The sequence below is a fragment of the Castor canadensis genome, chromosome 10, assembly GCF_047511655.1.
Source record: "Castor canadensis chromosome 10, mCasCan1.hap1v2, whole genome shotgun sequence".
Classification (NCBI taxonomy): domain Eukaryota; kingdom Metazoa; phylum Chordata; class Mammalia; order Rodentia; family Castoridae; genus Castor; species Castor canadensis.
Window position 1 is genome coordinate 117,681,795 of NC_133395.1, and position 22,357 is coordinate 117,704,151.

At 37.6% G+C, this 22,357-nt stretch overlaps 1 non-coding gene across 1 annotated transcript; it reads left to right on the forward strand.

The window, feature by feature from the left end:
• The first annotated feature begins 21,444 nt into the window (after positions 1 to 21,444).
• Positions 21,445 to 21,578, forward strand: LOC141413205 (small nucleolar RNA SNORA18). The gene has a single exon (XR_012438013.1). It is a non-coding gene; the product is annotated as a small nucleolar RNA SNORA18 (small nucleolar RNA).
• Positions 21,579 to 22,357: the final 779 nt, after the last annotated feature.

Consider the following 22,357-nt stretch of genomic DNA (forward strand, 5'->3'; position numbering starts at 1 on the left):
AGTAGTTCAGCCAGATAACTTACCAGTTAGTATTTGTGAGAGCAAAGAGAAAGGCACTTTGAGGGACTACAGAAACTTATGGTTAAAGTGAGAGGACCAGAATCAACGCCCTCCAGAGGAGGAGCTAGTGACTTGGTGTAAGCAGGAGAAGGGACTAATAATAACGCAGAGGAGTCAGGGAATAAGTTCAGCACCATACGTGGGTTCATTTTACTAAGTGTTGTCCTGGCATAACAGTTGACGATGGTTGAGGCTATTTCTTGGTACAACAGTCCCCAGCAATGAACTCAATAGGGTATTTTCCAACTTCAGAGGTTAGCCAGAAGCCTCATTTCTATCTTATTATAGTTGTGGTTTCAACGTCCTCTCAAATTGCCATCTTGGCTCTGAGGACACCTTATTAGGTAAACCACTCTCTGTTCCCTAGTTCATAAAAATGCCCTCCTAGTTTTTGGAAAACTCCACAATTACATATGTATCCTTAGCATAATCATTAAACCCCATCCATAAATGTGCCTAACTGGGGGCTCTTGACTGTTGGTCAAATTGCCTGTCCTCATTTTCCTTTGAGCATATGCTATTGCTTTATCATTACTTCTGTTTTAATAAAATCTAGCTTTTGCCTAAATAACTATGCTTTGTTAAGACTCCTTTGTGTATCCACTTCTGAATTCATTCTTCAGTGAGGTCAAGGATTTGCCATCCATCTTCCCTGAAACTAGTCCCTCCTCCTCATCTCAATGAGAAAGCAGGGATTGGTTCCTCTTCTGGGGTCTTACACCTTTTTTTTCCCATTCCTGAGTTTATGCAAACTGTTAAGGACATTCTCTCCTCCATGTTGTCTCCTTTTCAAGAATATTGAAGTATCTCAAAAAGAATAAAAGTGAATATAAATGTAAGGATTTAACTACACTGTATATGTGACTGACATGGTGCCACACAGGTGCTGCTGAGACCATAAAATAAGCAGGCAATGTGAAAGAACGGTAGATACCTATCATCAAATCAATCCAGTGTTTCCAAAAGTGGGAATGCCCACCATGGTGATACCTAAGATGATGCTGGGTGGTACATAAAGAAACATTTTAATATATTAATTACAGTGCATCATTCAGAAGGCATGTGTGAATTGTTACCATGGATAACCAGAAAAACATATTTAGTGTACTGATGTTATGATATTATAGGTACTATATAGAAAAATGTAAGAAATGGGTTGATCTTTTTGAAATAGAGAAAAAAAATAATAGTACAGAGGATATAGGACAGGAAAAAATGAAGATGGTATAAAAATTACTGAAATTTGGAAATATCAAGGCCCAGCAAAGAGGATGAGTTTGGCATGTCCAAGGTCAGACAGAAAGTGAGAGGTAGCACTGGAACTGTCTTCTAATTCTCAGAATTTCTCTGGTCTTCCAACTATTGTGATTGCTTCCTTGTTTCATTTGTAATTTCACTGGTATGAGTTTATCCTGAAGAAGAAATAATGCTTTCTGATATGTATCAGTTGAAGAGTTTAATCTAGAGAGTGAAGTGTTAAAATCTTTGATAGTGCATCAAATGTGAGACTTGAGTATGTCACTATCAATCACTTATAAACAATGAGCTCAAGCTAAGAGTGTGGTCCTTTCCTTGTCCCTTTGCAAAACGTCAGTAGTTGGACACACCTCGTGAGTGGAGGTGGCATCTAAGCCAATTCAGCATGTGACAATCTGGAACCTCCTTCCCCCACATGCCTGACCCAAATCACTACCACTGCTAGTTGCCATCCACTTATAGATCAATGAAAAGGACTAAAACAAGAAGGTTTTGATAAGAGACTTGAAAAGAATTCTTAGTCCCCATCTGTAGCTCATTTGCAATGATGACTACTATGCTTTTGGCACTGTGCCTATGCAATTTCTGAACTTCATACCACCACAAATCAGCATTCTTATCCCCATTTTGCAAATGTGGTAACAGAAGTTAAGGTAAATTGAATTGCTCAACCGGAAAAGTTGGGTCTCATATCCAGGCCTGTTTGACTACAAAGCAGTCGATATGATTTCACACATGGAAAAAGGAGAGACACACGAAGTGTTATCCAAGAGCATGTATAGTTCAACGCTAGATGAGATAGAAACTCCCAGGACTAAAAGAATTCAGAGTAGAACAAATAATCGTTTTATCCATTTATCTATCTGAACTCATTTTGGGTGCCTCGCTATGTTGTAGCCCTTATTATTGATCTGAAGCAGAAGTTAGTAAATTATAGCCCATGGGCAAAATCTAGCCCCATGCCTATTTTTATAAATAAAAATTTATTGGCACATACTCACACCCATTTGTTCAAGTAATGGCTATGGCTTCTTTTGTACCACAACAGAATTGAATAGTTGTGACAAGACTTCTGGCCTGAAAAATCTAATATTTATTCTCTGTAATTAACTTATAGAAAGGGTTTGCTGATCCTTGATCTAAGAATCCCAGAAGACTTTGTGTAAGAAGTGGAATCCAACTAAGAAAGGAAGATTAAAACTGAATCCAGGAGAAGAGGGTCACAAATTCTGATTCTAATTTGGTCCCATTATTTAGTCTTCATGTGACCTAGAGAACATGGCAGCTTTTTTGAGCCTCATTGTTCTAACTTGTAAAATGGAGAGAACACTACCTGCTCAAGCTGTCTCTTGTGGCTCAGTGGTTTCTTGTCACTGTAGCTGACAAGTAATGATTAATAGCCATATTTTATTGCATACTTATCGATGAGGTATTTTGCTAAGCAATTGATATGTAGTATCTTTTTTATTTTATTTTTTTCTAGATTTGGCTCTACCACTAATGACATATTTTTTATTATTGTTGTTCTGGGGGTACATTGTGACATTTACAAAAGTTCTTACACTATATCATAGCTGAATTCACCCCCTCCATTATTCTCCACAATATCTTTTTCAAACCCTCAAATTAATCCAATGAAAAGGTTTGTTGATTATAAAGGAGTTACTTATTAGAAACTATTAATGTGCTTTTTCTTTTTCTTATCAGAGAATATGATCTTTGTTGTTGGCCCAAGGCTGGAATCTGTTAGGAGTGGAGGTGGGAATGGGAAGGAAGATTAGAATCCGTTAGCTAAGGAAGTCAGAGACAAAGAAAGAGGTGATCCTTGACTTTTGAGCAGCAAAGCAGATGAGACATGAAGACAACTTGCAAATTACACAATTTTCTGGCAGTAAGATTTAAATACTGTATTGCCTCTTTTGGAGGATGGTGATCAGAGGGGTTTTGGGGTGGAGGACTAGTTAGCCTGTGTAGTAAAGGTGTCAGGAAGTAGGGGAAGTTTAAGACCCCTTTTCTGACCTTGTAAAGTGTAGGAAGCAAAAGAAGTGTGTGGCGAGGGAGAGCAAGAGGAGGATGTGGTCTGGATTTCCCCATACTTGGCTTCTGAGAGGATGGAGGCAGTCATCTTACAGAGCGAGAGTTTAATAGATCGATGGGATCTAGGAATTTGAATGAGCACTTCATCTTGTACTGCCCCAGCACCCTCCTGGGATAAGTTCTACATGTGATAGAAGGAGCTACTGGGCATTGGCTTCCTTGGCTTGACAATGTTTGCCTTAAGTGGGAGCTGTGGCCGTGTCCAAGGGCTCTCTGTTACATGGCAGGGAAGGAAGACACTAGAGAGTTGGATCTATAGACAGTGGGAATGGCCAAGATAACTGGGGAGTAGCAGAGGTCTTGGTCCAAGTGTGGGGAGGTCAGACTCTAGTTAGGCATGTCAACATGCCACAGTGACCAGGGAACAAGGAGCTTGTCCTTGGAGATGTGAGGACTGCCTATGCCATGCCAAAAACTCCTGAGCTTACTCAGATACCTTCTTGTCACCATGGCTAGATGCCTGCTTAGGGACAGTGACAAGGGAAGGGACCTCAGAGAGTCTGAGCATTTTTATGAAGAGACTGGGGTAAGTGAATTACTTAATTTGTAGAGTAGACACAATTTTAAATAAGATTGCATATTTAATTTCCTTCTCTGTTCCTCCTGCCATACCACAATTCCCAACAATGATGAATGGGCATGCTGAATTCAGATCAATTTTGGCCAAAATGTTCATAATTATATATATATTTCATGATAAAGAAGTTGTATTGTGAGTTAACAACCCCTTTATGCTCTTATCCCCGTTTAACCTCATCTGTCTGACTCTAGACCCAGAATGTAATGAAAACTTTAAAGTCTTATGTAAGCTTTAAGAATTTTTCTCATCATTGTCGTTGTTATGATTGTCATTATTAGGATTTGAGTCACCACCCTTAAATGCATATTACAGACATCACAGTTGAGGCTTGAGCCCATATTTGGAAGACAGTAGGTGTGTGCAGAGGTGAAGCAGAGTCCAGGGAATGAATGAATGAATGAATGAAAGCAGTAAAGGGCTACTTCTGTAGATCTCTGTAGAGATCTGCACCACCATGGGGGTCTTGGACCAAGAAGGGACTAGCCTTCAGATGTGCATTATTTTGCACCCTCAGCATTTTGAACATCACTTTAAAGAAGAGGCTGAAAGTAGATTGGCAGCGGGGTTTACAAAGAGGTGGTCTCTCTCCTGGTCTGTATCTCTTCATTGACAACTGGAAGTAGGAAGAAGCAGGTGGCAGTTCTATCACAGGAAATGGAGTTGCTGGGGCGACAACTGGACTCACAGTGGCAATGGGAGGGGGATGGTGCTTTTCTGCCCTCCCCAAAGCCTAGAATTACCCTTTGAAGCCCTGGCTGTGGTCTCACTAGCTGGCAAACATTCATGTGACAGAAAGAGAGCGAATGCTGAGCCCTTGGAACACCATCTGCTGAATGTATCCTGGTATATGCTGGCTGCCTGACTTTGAGTAATTTGGAAGTTATTTATGTTTTAAACTCTAACTGCAGTCTCCAGACACTGTCTTCCTACTAGGAAATGGTTTCCCATCTTCATGTGAGGTCTTTGATTATTCCAGTGGGAATAGAAGTTGTCAAGACAGCTCATCTGGAGCTTCTATTCAGGGGAGGAAAAAAAATTTTTTGTGGAGTGTACATAATAGGCCTGATTTTGGCACCTGGACATAGAACTTTCATCTCAAATCTCTTCTAGCAGGTAGGCAGGTTTCCAGGTTACAAACTATAGGACTGAAAGTTGGCTAAGTCTGGGATGAGACCCAAACATGCCCAATGTCTTTACCTGCCAGGGCAAGTAGGGAGAACCAATGTGAGTAGGATTTCGTCTCAGCACTATTATTCCATGCATGGTTACTTGTTTGTATCAATTCTGTTGTGGTTTTGTTTAATTTTTTAATTTTAGTCTTGAACATCTTCTTTTTCCAAAAAAGTATTTTTAGTTGGCAAATAAAAATTGTATGTATTTACAGTGTACAACATGATGTTTTGATATATGTATATTTGGAATGGCCAAATTTAATGTATGTATCATGTGCTTATTTTTTATTTTTTTGAAGTGAGAATACTTAAAATCTACTCTGTAAGCAATTTTCAAATATACAATATATATTGTCATTAATCATAGTGGCCACCATGTACAATAGAAGTTATTCTTCCTAACTGAAACTTTGTGTCCTTTGACCGTCATCTCCCCAACACTCATCACCAGTCTGTTATCCACCATGAGTTTGACTTTCTTACATTCCACCTGTAAATGAGGTCATAAGACTTTGTCTTTTTGTTCAAAGGAAGGGGACTATGGATAAATCTTTCCTTTATTGTGTTTTGTTTCTATATACTATCCACATTTTCTAAAATAAACATATACTTAAAAAATAAAATCTTTTTAAAAAGTAGGAGTAAGAATTTGGGTCTTAATAGCTGCTGACTTCCTGTGTCCTCATGTTATGGTGAAAGGTGGGGCAAGGAGAGAGAATGATGACCCAGGTCTGCCTCTAATTCTTCATCCCTGCCCTCCCTCCCTGACCTAACTCATGAAGGAAACTGTGGTCTGGGTTTAGATCACATTAAGTGAAGAATTTTTTATTTTCTTGTGGGTAATAATTTATTGAGAATATGTAGGAGAATGTCTTTTGTAGGAGACATTGGTGGAAATGCTGAAGGGTCAACTGTCCTGATGTCTGTGGCTTCATTGATTTGGATAAAAAGGCAAATCTGAAGCAAAAGCTGCAAATGTTGGAGTTAAGTGATTGCTAGATGTGTATTCCTTTGTACTCTTCTTTCAACTTTGTATTTCTTTGAAATTTTTTTATAACAAAAAATTAGACTCAAATACAAAGACTCCCTTCAATTTCCTCTTTCTTTTATCTTCTATTTTCCTTCTTCCGTTTTTTTCCTTTCTTACTTTGTTCTCCCACCTGCCTGAACCAGTAGAGAGCTTTGAGTGTCAGGAGAGCATGTTCATTCTGGGGATGAGGAAAGGAAGTCATTCTGGGTGTGAATCAATGTCATCCGTTCTGCCATGTGATAACCAGCACCCTCTCCTCTAACACCTGTGCCTTTGTATAAGACTGTTCATTGTACTATTGTTTATAATGTTTTTAAATTGGAAATTTTCAGTTCCATCATAAGGAGAGTGGTTAAATAGTTTAAGATACATCTGTGCATTGAAATGCTATGCAGGCTAAAGCAAGTTTGCATGTACTTATTATTACTGAAGTAGTTCAGAAAATAACAGAAAGGAAAGTAGAACAAATCACTGAATTTTCTACCAGAAATAACCAACAAGAAAAAGACAAGCATGATAATACAAATGTGGGCACTTTAAATAGACTTCCCAAGAGAGAATAGCTACAGGGCTACTGAACATAGGAAAATGTGCTCAACCCACAAATAGTCATCAGTGAAATGAAAATTGAAGCCACAGTGAGGTCCCCTACACACCAAGTAGATTGGCTAAAATGAAAGAATCTGATAACATAAAATGGGCCAAAATAAACCTTTTCCCTTTATAAGTTGATTGTCTCTGTCTTCATTATAGTGATGGAAAGCTAAGTTACACACTCACCAACAGTGAGATCAATAAGTAAGTTGTATTGGTATTATATGATAGAATTTTACACTACAAGAAAATGAAAAATTATAGCTTGAACCAACAGTTTGGGTTAATATTGGACACAATCTTAAGCAAAAGAACCGAGAAAAATAAGAATCATTCCATATCAGGTCCAGAAAACAGGCAAAATTAGATGATAATATTCAGGTTTGCTTGTTTGTTTTATGCTCTTTTGGATTCTTAACAGAACTTTACATACCCCATGTTTGTGTGATTTCCTCCTGTGCTTTCTCCTAAACATGTTATTTTAATCTCCCATCCTCAGTGGTACTGGAATTTGAACTCAGGACTTTGTGTTTGCTAGGCAGGTATCCTACCACTTGAACCATGCCAACAGTTCTTTTTTCTCCAGCTCTTTTGGAGATTGGGTCTCGCTTTTTGCCTGAGCTGGCCTTGACCATGATCCTCATATTTTAGGCTTCCCTCTGTCACTGGAAGGACAGGCACGTACCACTATATCCAGCCTTTTCTGTTCACATGGGGTCTCGCAAACTATTTTGCCCTGGCTGGCCTGGAACCGTGATCCAATCTTAGCCTCCCAAGTAGCTAGTATTACAGGAGTCAGTCACCATGCTCTGCTTAGTTTTTATGATTAGGTCTATAACCCAGTTTGAGTAGTTTTTGTGTAGAGTATGAGTTAATGATGAAGTTTCATTTTTCACATGCTAATACTCAGTTGTTCCAGCACCATTGCAAAGTCTATCATTTTATCATTAAATTATCTGTGTACCTTTGTTGGAAACAACTTGACTGTGTATGGGGGCCTTTTTATGAATTCCCCAATTTATTCCATTTACTATCCTATGCCAATATGAAACCCTCATGGTTACTGGCTTTGTAATCAATAAGATGAAATCAGATAGTGAAAGTCCTCCAACTTTGTTCCTTTTATTAAAATTGTTCTTTATTTTTAAGTATTTTGCATTTTCATGCAAATCTTAGAATCTCAATTTCTGCAAAATACGTGCTGAGGTTTTGATGGATCTCTTCCTCAATATGGGGAATGGCCATCTCAATCTATCGCATTTTAAAACCTACAAACAGTATATCTGTACTTTTGAGTTGTCCTTAATCATTCTAAGAAAAGTTTTAAAGTCTTTGGCTTATAAATCTTGAACATATTTTGTTATTTTTATTCCTTAGCATATTAAAATTTACATTTTTATTATAAATTATGCTGTTTTAAAATTTTAGTTTCCAAATATTTATAGTATTTAGAAGTAAAACTGATTTTTGTGTATTGACTGTATTCAGTAACCTTGCTCTACCAGTCAGGATCCATTCAGGAAGCAGAAATCACACTGTAATTTGAACAGGGAATTTTAATAAATAAAGTTGTACTTATCTAATAAGCTATTTGTGAATAGTATTTAGTACTACTACTTAGTAGAAGGGGTATAACTACTACAAAGACTAAAAGAGGGCCAGGTGCAGTTGCTTAGGCCTAGGAGTCAGAGATTGGGAGGATCATGGTTTCAGGCCAGCTAGGGCAAAAACCGCATCTTAACCAATGGCTGGGTGTAATGGTGCATGCCTGTCATCCCAGTTAAGAGGGGAAGCAGAAAGGGGATTGCAGTCCAGGCCACCCGAGTATAAAGTGGGACTCTACTGCATAAATAACTAAGACGAACAGGGCTGGTGCAGTGGCTCAAGTGGTAGGACGCCTGCCTAGAAAGTGGCCCTGAGTTCAACACCAGTTTTGATGAGCTAAAAAAACCCAAAACACACAAAAAACTGCTATGGCTGTAGGGTGGTTGTTTTTACTATTCCCTTATTGTAATTTTAATGTTCATGGTATCCTTACTTTCATTCTTGCATTGGTAATTCATGGTTTTTAATTTTTAAATATTATTATATATCAGCTGTTTTATTATTTCTTTTCTTCTGCCTACTTGGCATTGGCTTCTTTCTTTTTTTTCCCCTAATATCTTTACGTAGGCACTTGGATTACTGAGAATATCTCATCCATTTTTGAATGTAAGCATTTAAAGCTATAAGGTTCTCTTTAAACACTTGTTTAGTTAGATAGCACACATTTGATACATTGTGTTTCCATTTAATTTAGTTCAAAATATTTTTAAATTTCCCTCAAGATTTCTCTTTGACCCATGGATCATTAATAGAAGGGAAAAGATTTTTTCATTCTACAGAGAAACCAGAGTATGCTTGACTCATGATTTATTAGAAGCATGTTGTTTACTTTCTAAATATTTTGAGATTTTCCAGATCTTTCTTATTGATTCCTAATCTAATTCTGTTGTTGTCAGAGAACATATATTTGTATTACTGGAATTCCAGTAAATGTATCTCAATCTGGTCCTTCTTGTTAAACCTTCCAGAATGTGTATTCTGCTGTGGTTGGGTGCATTTTTCTACAAATGTTACTTAAATCAAAGTTGGTTAATCATTATGCTTATATTCAAATATACTGCTGTCTTGATGTTTGTTTCCTATTTCATCCATCATTTTTGCCATTTTTAATTACCTTTGCATTCTTTTGGATTGAGTATATCTTAAATTAAAAAATTAACATTAACAATTAATTGTGTTTCTACTGTTAGCTTTGCAAATGACAAATAATGTAAGATCATTTCAACAGTATTATGCCATGCCCCTCATCCTTTGTTCTTTTTTTTTTCAGCAGCCTCTGTACTTTTCTTGTGATTGACTTTATTTTCATGTCTTAAACTTTACAATATATTGTCATCAGTTTGCTTTAAACAACTGATATCTTTCAAAGATTTTTAAAACTTCAGGAAAACCCCTAAATTTGCTCACATACTTATTATTTGTAATGCCCTTTATTATTTTTTCAGATCCATGTTTCCATGCAACATCATTTTTCTTTCACCTGAAAATTTTCTTTAACCTCTTCTGAAGCGTGAGTTTACTGGTAGTGAATTCTCTTAGATTTTGTTTGTCTGAAAAAGTTGCTATTTTGCTTTTTCATATAGAGCATATTATCAGTGGATATAAAATTGCAGACTGATAGGTTGTATTTTTCCCTCTTCACAGTTTTCAGTCTTATCCTTCTTTCCTGGATCCACAGGTTTTTTAGTTTCCATCAAATTTGGAATTTTTTTGCTTTTGATATTAAAACTTTTTTGATAGCTCCTCATTCTAGCACTCCAACAATGTGTACTTTAGAACACTTTCTGTTATTCTACAAATCTAAGGATCTAGTCATTTTTGTTTAGTGTTTTCCTCCCAGTGCTTCATTTACTTTATATGCTAATGCCATTTTCAACGTTACCTAGGCTGTTTTTTCCCCTGCAAGGCCAAATCTGTTGTTAAAATCTATCAAGTGAAATTCTTAGCTCAGATGCTATTCTAACATTTGATTATTTTTCTATGTTCAGTTTCTCTTCTTACTACAATCATGTGTTCTGTGAAATAAGTGTGCATTGTTATAACAGATGTTTTAGATTTTAACTTTAACTCATCTTTCTGAGGTCTAACATCTCTGTCATTCCTGCATGTGTTTCTATTGACTGAATCTTCTCCTGGCTGTGGATCACAGGTACCCTGATTCTTATCTTGCCTTGTACTTTTTGATTGGATATTACACATTGTAACCATTACACAGTTGTAATGGTTATTTAGGTTTTATTGTTTTTCTTAGAGTTTTTGACTTTACTTTAGGAAACATATTTTTCTATTTGGAGCTCTTGGAGTTCTCTTTTCAAGCTTTGCGAGGATTAGTTTAGAGTGGGCTTTGCTGTAGGCACATTACTAAGTCATGACTCCTGTGGACAGTCTACTCTCGCTCATCAAAATTTGAACACCTCCCAATCCTACTGAGCTCTATAAGTTGTCCTGCTTTTATAACTCAGTCATTTTTTGTATTGGCTTATGGAATTATACTCTATGTGTGCTTAACCTTGTACTAACCAAAAACTCAAGGTAACCCCTATGCAGATTTCTAAAACTCTTTACTGTGTAACTTCATCCTTTCTGGAACTCTGTTTCACAGTTCACAGTCATTTCATCATCTCCAATTTCTGATTTTAGTTTTATAGATATTGTCAAAGTATGTTTGGGTCTTCCCTTCCTTGCTTGTGGTTTTGAAATCACTTTAGTCAGAAAACCAGAACAATTGTAGAAATCACCTCATTTGTTTACTTTTGGGATTCTAATCTTTATATCCTATTTTGCAATGCCTGAAAATAGTAATTTCATATATTTTGCCCAGTTTTCTAGCTGATTGCCATAAGAGATTAAGTATGATCCTTCTATTCTTAATACTCTATAATGACCCAAGTCCTATGTATCTGCTTTTAAATAAGATGTATGACAACAAGGGGATTGGACTTTGAGCACATGATAGAAGTGAGAGCACACAAGGGAGGGGTGAGGATAGGTAAGACACCTAAAAAATGAGCTAGCATTTGTTGCCCTTAACGCAGAGAAACTAAAACAGATACCTTAAAAGCAACTGAGGCCAATAGGAAAAGGGGACCAGGAACTAGAGAAAAGGTGAGATCAAAAAGAATTAACCTAGAAGGTAACACACACGCACAGGAAATCAATGTGAGTCAACTCCCTATGTAGCTATCCTTATCTCAACCAGCAAAAACCCTTGTTCCTTCCTATTATTGCTTATACTCTCTCTACAACAAAATTAGAAATAAGGGCAAAATAGTTTCTGCTGGGTATTGAGGGGGTGAGGGGGAGAGCGAGGGGGTGGAGTGGGTAGTAAGGGAGGGGGTGGGGGCAGGGGGAAGAAATGACCCAAGCCTTGTATGCACATATGAATAATAAAATAATAAAAAAAAAAGATGTATGAAGTTAAAACAATTTAAACTTAACAACAGAAAAATCATCTTATATATTCTATTACTTCAGGTAAGAAGAACAATTTTTTAAATAATACTCTAAAATGTTGAAAATTTGAAAAACCTTAAGAGTTGGAAGTAATTCATTTTAATTATATATACCAAACTTAGACTTTATTGACTCTCTAGTGTGAAAGATAGGGCAGTTAATAATTCCTTCTCTTCCTTCTAACTCACTCTTTCTCCACTGATTGTCTTCTATTTTTATTTACACATTGTTAAAATGTAAAGCATTTGCTTTCTGCTCTGTAGCTGCAGTTTGTGATGTTGATGCATCTTAATTCAATGTTTAATTAGATTTAATTCTCACTGGTGTTTTACCAAAGTATATCCTCTTTTGAATTCTTATTTTAGATTATCTCTTATTCATATATGTCATCTAATGTTACTATAGAGAAATATGAGGCCAGTCTAATATTTCCTCTTTATATGTGAACTCTTTAGGGCCTATATGTCCATAGAATTATTTATGTGTATTTTTTAAGTTTAATGCTTTATTGAAATACTGTTGCCATTTTTTTATGAGTAATAGTGTGTTCATGTGATTATAGTTTGCATCTTCATTTCAAGAAAATATTCTTGCACATTGGGGCTTGTCCTCTTGGGCTTTTGTCTTGTTTTAAAAGGCTTCTTTTTTGGAGCCTGGCAATGAGCAGAGGCTATAGGATCTTGAGGAAACTGTCAGTGGAGGCTTGAACAAAAGAAAGATAAGTTCTGCTGAAAATTTTATAAAAGGGGGACCACACTGCACATCTGCAAGACAATTTACTAGATTACTGCCTATAGTAACTTGGAAGATAGAAAACATATCTAATGAATTATATATCTGGTTAAGGTATTTCCAGAGAGAATATTGAAAATGTCAACTGGTTCATTTAGCTACTTATGACAAAGTATAATTAGACAAAGAATGAAAGAAATATTTCATTTGAACACAGAATTTAGATAACATATTTCAAATCCAGAACTTGCTAGATCAAGAAATAAAGTTATTTCTTATTCCAATATTCTTAGGCAAAGTTTCTCAAAATTGTTTCAAATTTCCTCAAGGAAAATATAACCTAGAGAGTATTGCCTATAAATTGTGGCTTTGTAGTCAAGAACCTATACTATCCTCTGTTAAGACATCAGGAAGGTATAATGTGGTACCACACAGACCTTCCTCATTTAGAAACAAAGGGGTCTGCAGTAATCTTAGGTGCATGATTTGTAGACCATTTTAATTTAGCAAGAGAGTAGGATTTCTAAACATCATCCATCTTGTCTCACAGCACTCTGATTCAGTCAAAATATAGAGAGAGGTAGTGTAGACGTTGTTTTTGTCTAATAGAGTGGATTATAATTGATATCTAGGAATTAGAATTTTTAAAGGTGTTATATTATCTTGGACTAAAAGCAAACAGAAATAGTTAAGAATTAAAACAGGCCAGTGGACCTCTAACTTACTTTAAGCAAAAGGCTGGTTAGGAAAACTACTCAGCTATAAATATGGAACATTTTTCCATTGTTGGTATTTGTCACATTTTTGTCTTTTTGTTTGTTTTTGTTTTTATTTATTTTAATTAGCATACATCAATGGTATAAAGAGGTTTCATTGTGATAATTCCGTAGACGTATACACTGTATTTTGAACAAGCGCACCCCTCTATGATAGCCCCCTACCCTTTTCTCTCTTTTTCAGACAGTTTTTGGTCGTGTTCATTATGCTGTGTGTGTGTGTGTGATATACTTCAATTTTCCTTAACCCTGGAAAAAGAAGAATGACCCTAAGGGAATAGCCAAAGCCTGGTGCTTGAGGTGAAGAGACATGGAAAATGACCAAAGATTATGGTGGAACTGGGTTCTGACCAAAAGAAATCTGGATTCCAGAATTGCTATGGACTGGTGACTATTACGTGTTTTGCCTTGTCTTCCTTAATGAATGAGAGTATCTGTTGTGGGGTTTCTGACCCTTCCTCTTCATTGTATATTGGATATGTATGTGGGGGCAGGGGGAGGTGGGATCTGCCTCTGTAGTCCACACATCTTCAGAACAAGACCTGTATTTGAAGAGACTTATTCATATCTGGAACTGATTTAAATGACAGTATCATGGACTTCAAGTGACAATTTGATGCTGTAATAGATGAGATGAGATTCTGGTGGTTTTTGAGTAAGAAGGATATATTTTCCATGTAGGAAGGTGATGGATTACTAGGAGTCAGCATACAGTATACCACTACTGCTTCAGTGTTCCTAATCAGCCATACCTTCCAGTATTTATGCTCTAGCTCAGTCTCCTCTCCTTAGTTTGAGTTCATCTGTTACCCACTTTAACTAGCAAAAATGTGCTGAACACAGTATTGGGTCAGTTCTGGACAGATTCCACTTTTAGATGCTTAGCACAACCACATTCAGCTGCCTGAAGACCACCATACTGTGAGGAAATGCTAACTAGTAAGGTGAGAAGGAAACCTTCCTCGTGTGATAGTTTGAATGTTTATTTTCCCTCCAAAATTCATGTTGAAACTTAATCCTTAATGCAACAGTGTATGGACTCCACTTTCATGAATGTGTTAGTATTCTTGTAAAGGAGCCAGAGGGAACTGATTTGCTCACTTTTATCCTTCCATCTTTGACCATGTGAGGATGCACGAATGAAACTCCGTCTTGGAGCGAGAGATCTGGACTTCAGACACTGAATCTACCAATGCCTTCATCTTGGACTTTCTACCCTCTATCACTGTGAGAAATAAATTTCTGTTCTTTATAAATTGCCCACTCTATGATTTTTTTTTATAGCAGCAGTAACATTCAGAGATACTCCACCTCTCCCTTGGCCTTTCTGTGTCCCTACATCTCCTTGTCTCCATCCGTGAATTATTATATTAATTTTTTAGAACTGAGCCATTTGCATCTTGGAGGAATTCTGTTTCCTGCCTAATTTCTAAGAGGGTTATGCAAAGGTTCTATGGAACTCTTCAGTGACTTTTTTTTCATTTTGGGCCAGGTTCAGATTTTATAGTTTGTGGTTCATAAACTGTGATTTGGAGTTTAACCTACCACTGTCAAAACTATGGGCATAGACCTGCCTTCCATTTTCATTTTTAAAAATAGTTTTTGGTGGCTTTAGAGAGAGCAAAAAGTGGAGTTAAAATGTCTGTACTGCATTATCTTTATCTGGAAGACCACATTTTAATTTGGTGGTATAACTGTGATACAGCATCAAACAAGGCAGATTATAGTACATTAGTTATGGTTTGTATCTCTTTGTGTTAAAAATACATTTTATATTCATAACCTATTATAAAGAATATTTATCTTACTGGTAACAGATTATTTTATGGAGTAGAGAGGATATATAATTTTGAAAATTTTGCAGTTTGCACAAACTACTGTTATAAATCAGAAAAGAAATCAATGGAGATAATTCCATTTTGGAGAAAACAAAAATGACTTAGGATTTTGTTGACCCTATTGCACCATGGGGCTGAGGACCCACATCACTGACCAAGTGTCTTGTGGTTAAGCATCCAATAACTTTTATTTTGACCCAGTAGCCTTTCATCAAAATTTCCCCATTATAGACCTTCCTGAGAATTATCTTCCTAAGCTTGAGAAAATGTAAGGGTCACTGGTCAGAGAGAACTTTATTGTCATAGGTTAAAGGTTACTGGAATAGGATTGAATCAAGCACAGTAACAACAAAAAGAAAATCCCTGTGTCTCTGTGGGATTGCTGATGTCTGTTGTCTGGGTTTCTGAGTCCACAGTTGGCCTGTTCCCTGACTCCATGTGTTTCCATAGGTACCATTATCATTCCCTGCCTATTGTCCTCGGCCTACTTGGGAGCCTTGGGACACAGCCTTGATATATTAGCAATAGTGGTGGATTCCTTAGCATATCCAGGATGGAGGAGACAAGCAATAAATAGCAATGATGAGCCTGTGCTGCCAGAGTTTCCTGGGAGGGCTCTGCTGAGTACATCAAGAAGTGGATCCATGAAACTCAACGTGGTGGAGTGGAAAGTAGAACACAGCAAAGAAATAGAGTGGTGCACACAGCTGTCACACCATGTCAGAAATCTGGATGAGAAATGTAAGCAGCAGTGGATTGAAAAGACCTTCCAGGAAAGAAGAGGTCTGTTGCCTTGTGTCAGACAGTTGATACAGAAGCCAAACTTGACAAGTCATTTTGATGGGGAGCTGGAAAACTCCTTAGAAAGAAACGCATCGTTCAAAAGTTCCCTAAACCCAAATCAATACAGAGAAGAGTAGCAAGGGAAGGGGTGACAAGAAGTAAATGAACAATAATGAGTGCCCCAACTCACTCCTGATGCTGACCTGGATGCAGCTAGTATAGACGGCTGAGATTGAGACCTAACTTGTGGAATGGTAAAATACTGACTAAAGAGTCAGGCAGATAAGACCCAGTTTGCCCACCTGCCACTTGGGCTTAGAATCTTGGGTACACCACTTCTTTCTGCCCACAGAGAAGTTCTTAGCTGTTCACTTTTACTGACTCTGAGTCTGCCATTCTGTAGCTATCATGTAGGGATGATAGGAAGGTCCCCATCTGATGGTTAATTTTGATGGTCAGCTTGATTGAATTGAGAGATGTCTAAGAAATTAGAAAAACTTCCATGTGTGTCTGTGATGACACTTCCAGAGAGGATTAACTAAGTGGGAAGATATGCCCTGCATGTAGGTGGCACTATTCAAGAAGCTAGAGATATACACAAAACAAAGAGAAAAGAAGGAGGAAACCAGAGAGCACGGGTATTCTACCTCTTTGCTTCCTGGCTGCAATAATGTGAACTGCTTTGCTCCAGCGCACCCTCCCCACCATGATGAACTGCAGCCTCTAAAACCATGATCCAAAATAAATCCCTACTCCTCTAAATTGCTCTTCTCAGGTATTTGTCACAGTGATGGGAAGCTGACACACCCCATGATGCTGTGTAGAAGATGACATGAGATAACATTAATAAAGTACTTGTGCACAGAAATTGTCCATAGAGAGTAATGGCTGGCTCTTTGAACCTGCCTGCTGTCTTCATGCTCTCTGAGACACTCTTGTGCTTTGTTCCTCCTGTTTCTCTTCTTTGTCCTTTTCCCTTCCCTGTTCCATAAGGATGCTGAAGCTCTTGCCTATCAGATAAATTGGGCTCCAGCTCAACAGAAGCAGAGAGAATTTTTGATATATTTTCCTGTGGCTAAGGAAGCAAGGTACATTTGTGCTGCTGGTTTCCATTACTGAGCTGGTCATATTTTATCTTCCCTCAAGTGGCAGCCCGATCCTTCCAGGTCAGGGCAACATAGACTCTGAATACAGGAAAGCAAAGCAGGTACTAAAACTGGCCAGAGGTATTTATTTCTCCTCTGGATGTACTGCTAAAAGAGGCACTAATGTCATCCAACCTGAGGTTGGCAGTTACAGTTCTCCCTTTGCAAAACTTTTTGAGTCTCAGGTCTGTTTCCACATAGCTGATTCTACATGATGCTCCCTCCCTGGGTCCTCTCCTTGGTTGTCATTATGGTGCCCACTACCTCAAAGCTGTCATTAACCCCCACCATTACCCATAAAATAAATCACTGAGTCATTCCCCTGGCATTCAGAACCTGCTACTTTCTGACCCCACCTTACTGTCCATTTTGTTTCCCACATCCCAAAGCACTTGCCAAACCATTCACTGTTTCCCATGTACTCCCTGTAATTTCTGCTTTTGTGTCTTTTTGATGTTGTTTCTTGTATCTGGAATGCTCTTTTATTTTCCTCTCCCTTTAAATCCTAGCCCCTCCTTGATACTTTCTTTGTGAAGCCTTTGGTTAGAAGTAATCATTCTCTTCTCTGCATTCCTTTGGCTTTCTGTGAGCAGAGTACTGAAGAATGACACTTAGAATTCTCTATAGTACAGGCAGTACTAATCTGAAGTACTGTTTTTTCTAGTGTTAGTCTTTTTTCCCTGTCAAGACACAGTCCTCTTGAAGATAAGATATATGCCCGATTTCTATCTCTTTTTACATAGGGCAACTAGATAAATGAATATAAAGAAAGTAGTTGAGCTGTGTATATAATAATTGCTGGTGATGTATGACTGATAAACCAAAGGTGGCGAATTCCCTGCCATGCATGCCCTCATGGCTCTTCTGGGGTCTGTAGCAGAATCCTTCTCAAATGCTAACCCTAGTCAGGAAGTAGCTGCCTGGAGAAATAGTTTGAGGATTATGAGATTATGTCTTGTGCCAGTTGGATGGAGCACTGTGATTAGTTAGTGACATCTCTCATTACACTGTATCTGAATTGACAGAAAGGTGGAGATTTAAGTCCTATTACATCTAACGTTTCCATACTGGTAAAGAGAAAATCCTAATAAATGGGATGGATGAACTTGTAACAAAAACAGATTCCTCTGAAATTGTTGTGGAAATAACACAGAATTGGAGTCACTAGACCTAAATCACTTAGGCCTCTTCTACCTGGGAGCAAGAAGCAAATGACTTAGTCTCCATATATCCACATGTAAAATGAGTTACTAACACCTACTCTGCTTATCCCCAAACCAAAGAGGAAGGTATGTCTCCTGGTTATAAGAACTAAATGAGATCTATATGAGTATATTAGTTTATCATAGCTTATTTCCAATTAATTTCAGATTGACCAGTTCATCTCTATCTGTGACATTGAGCAACAATGAAACCATTTAAGATCAATACATTCTGACTGGGGAACACTGCACTTACCTTTCTACAAATGTGTGTGGCCAGATAAGTGATGGTGGACACAGCCTATCTGCTAGGTTTGGCACATGCTTGATTCAGTGTTCAGCCTATTTGCTTTGATTTCTTCTATCAAAGATGAAGTGCATATCAAGACTGAGTCCATCAACCCTGTGTTATTTTTTTCTTGTGTTTATTCTTCAACCTATTCTTAACAAAATAAAACAAAAACACCTAAAAACGATCACCTTTTCTCTTGAACGTTGCAATGATATTTCAAGCCAAATGAAAGTATTTTTAAAAATGACATTAGCGTATGTACAGTTTTCTCTCTAAGGTGGTTTCCAACACTGATAATTCTATGTGCTTAAAGAAGCCATACAGAAATAAAACTAAGTATATCCAAACTAGGTCATCACTTTTATATTACTCTTGCCTTTAAGGTCTAAGAAATAACTCTATGTATTGACTCTTTTAAATATTAAACCCTTTGATTGAACCAATGCCAGCTGCTTAACTTTAAATGAAACTTAGAGCACTAAAAATTGGCCCAGCATTTAAAATCCATTATAATTGCCCTGGAGTGGCCAAAAGAGTGGACCTGTATGTATCAAGCTCTCATTAAATAAAATCTTATCAGACTTTTCTGCTTTGGCTAGGAAATCACTGCAGCCCTTTGGGCCTGCTGCTGGAATGGGCTCTTCTGATTCATAAACATAAATTAAATCCAAAGATAGTTCTAGAAAATCTCCCATTCCCCACCCCACCCCAAGGCCATAGAAGAAAATAAAACAGCAAGAAGAAAGAATTTCATGAACTGACAGAAGTGCTAATAAAACTATTCACAAAAGGATTTAAGCCAAGGATCTTCAGATATGAGAGAGCATTAAGGATACATTGATGTCCCCAGTTAGTTAAAGCTGGGCCATTTCCACGAGCCACGTGGCACATCTGCTGCTGAGATACCTCACGCTGCTACATAGAGAGGTCTGGGGCACTAACAGCTTCTGACAGGCACTTGTCACTGTCAGATAATAGGATATTATCTGGGAAGAATTCTTTGATTGGCTCCTTTAGTGATTACAATATTGATTTGTTCCTCCTGTTGCATTTGCTACATCTGTGTTAGCATCATGGGGAAAACAGTACAGCTGTGATTTGTTACCTGCAACTTTTTTTCAGGATAAAAAAAACTGGATGATTCTCTGTGTCTGTTCTACTCTCACCAGGCAAAGATGTTACCCAATAATTAACTAGGCATAAGACTTGGGAAATAAAGTAATTGGTCTTCCTTCCCTTCCCTTCCCTTCCCCTCCCCTCACCTCCCTTCCCTTCTCCCTCCTTCTCTTCCCTTCCTTTCCCCTTACATTCCATAGAGGAAGCTTCAGGAGAAGGTAAGAAAAAAAGACATCAAGCAATTTCTATATAGCATGGCTAAGAGATTTCTCTGTGAGTATAAAATTGTACAAGAATACTTGGATGGGAGACATCACCTGAGTCTCCCGGGAATTCCACTGACATTTCTGAGAAGGGCCTCTGTATGAATCTCAGAAATATTCTGTAATTTTTCTGCCTCTTCTCTCTTCAGCTCAATGGGTTCCTGGTCAAGCCCCAGGACCAGGAGCTGAGAGAGAGGCTGGGCTTCAGCTCACTCTCAAGATGAAGTAAAATGTCAGATGTGCTCCAACTACTGTATGAAACCTCCTGGGAAGTTTAAAAAGCTTCAGAGCTATCTGAAGTTTCTTTGTGAACAAAAATCCCCAAATTAACCATTCCAGAGTAATCATTCTGCTCTTTTGTGCTCTGGTCAATGTGGGTTTATATGGAGGAGGTGAAAGGGGGATGTTGGGGAGGGAGTTACATCTCAACTAGAAAGTTGAAAATCTTCACAGCATGAAATGGAGAGAACCACTGTCCACAAGAAACATGTCTTCATTAGTCTTAACTAGAAAGATCGACATTTTGATTGGATTTTCAGTGGTAATTGCTGTGTTGCACCAATATACGATGGCCAGTTAAGCCAGTCTTTAGAACAGTTGTCCTAAATGTTTGAGAATGACTAAAAAAAAAATTGGATAACTTTCAAGAGAATGAGAGGAAAAACCACAGACTGAAAGAAAATATTTGCAAAAGATTCTGTAAAGGACTATCATCCAAAATATGCAAAGAATGCATAAGACTCAACAATAAGAGAATAGGCAATTCAGTTAAAAACTGAAAAAAGAAGCCAGGTGCAGAGGTTTACACCTGTAATTCCAGCACTCAGGAGGCTGAGGCAGGAGGACTTTGGGTTACATAGCAAGACTCTGTTTCAAAAAACCAAAGGGAGTGGGGAAGAGAAAGGAAGATATGCCAAAGAAGATATACAGATGGCAAATAAGCATATGAAAATATGCTCAACATTATCAGTCCTATTAGGAAGTTATAAATTAAAATAATAAGATTCTGCTTTCTACTCATTAGAATGGCCAAAATCCAGAGCACTAATGACTCCAAACGATAGTGAGGGTAGGGAGGACCAGGAACTCCCCATTCATGGCTGGTGGGAATGCAAAATGGTACAGCCACTTCCGAAGACCAGTTGGCAGTTTCCTATAAAATTAAACATAATCTTACCATATGATCCAGCAACCGGCATCTTAGACTTGAAAACATATGTCCACACAAAAACCAGCACATGGATGTTTATATCAGCTTTATCCTTAATTGGCAAAACTTGAAAGCAACCAAGATGTCTTTCAGTAGGTGGATGGATAAATAAACTGTGCAACCTCCAGGCAATGTAATATTATTCAGTGCAAAAAGAAATGCCTTATTAAACCATGAGAAGGCATGGAAGAACTTCAAATGCATATTACTAAATGAAAGAAGTCAACATGAAAAGAAATCATGAGGTCTATCCCGATGGGGCTTCTGTACTATAGCCACACATCGTTGGAAATGCCTCATACAGTAATTGTGTGGTTTTGCTTTACTCACAGGGCCATTTCTTAGGTCTGTGGGAAGTAACTACAAGACAGTTACAAAGTTTGAAAGAACTGCTAATATATATACATATATATGTTGTTTACCTTAGGTATTGGCAGAAATCCACATATCCTTAGTGTGTAATAGGAATGAATATGATCTGAACTCATTGATGAAATGGGGTGTCAGCACTTGAGATCCAGGAAGGTCCATCTACTCTAAAAATGACTGAACAATAAATTGCTTCAGGAAATTAAATCCCACAGGTCCTCAGGACAACTGGATTAAGCATCTTTTAAAGAGGGCTATCCTGAAAGAAAAATCAACTTTAAAGGTGATGTTGATGTGCAGTAAAACCAACCAAAACATGTAAAATTATTAAATAATTTATTGACATTAAATAATTTTGCCTAAAAACAAACATACAAAAAAAAACAAAACAAAAAAAAAAAAAGAAAAGAAGTCATCTTACTGAATGATTACAACTATCTGACACTCTTGAAAAGGCAAAACTATGAAGACAGTAAAAAAAGAGATCACTAGTTACCAGGGCCTAGAAGGGTCGGAGGCGAATAGTTGTATCATGGGGGATGTTTAGGGCAGTGAGATAATTCTCAATGAGAATGTGATGGTGGATTTATGTCATTATGCATTTGTTAAACCCATGTGATACATACAAAGAGTGAGCCCTGATGTGAGCAACCGACTTTGGGTGATTACGATGTATCAATGTAGGTCCATCCAATGAAAGAAATGTACAGTTCTGGTGGGAAATATTGATAGTGGGTAGAGACTGTGTTTGTAGAGGAGCAGAGGGCATATGGAATGTCTCTA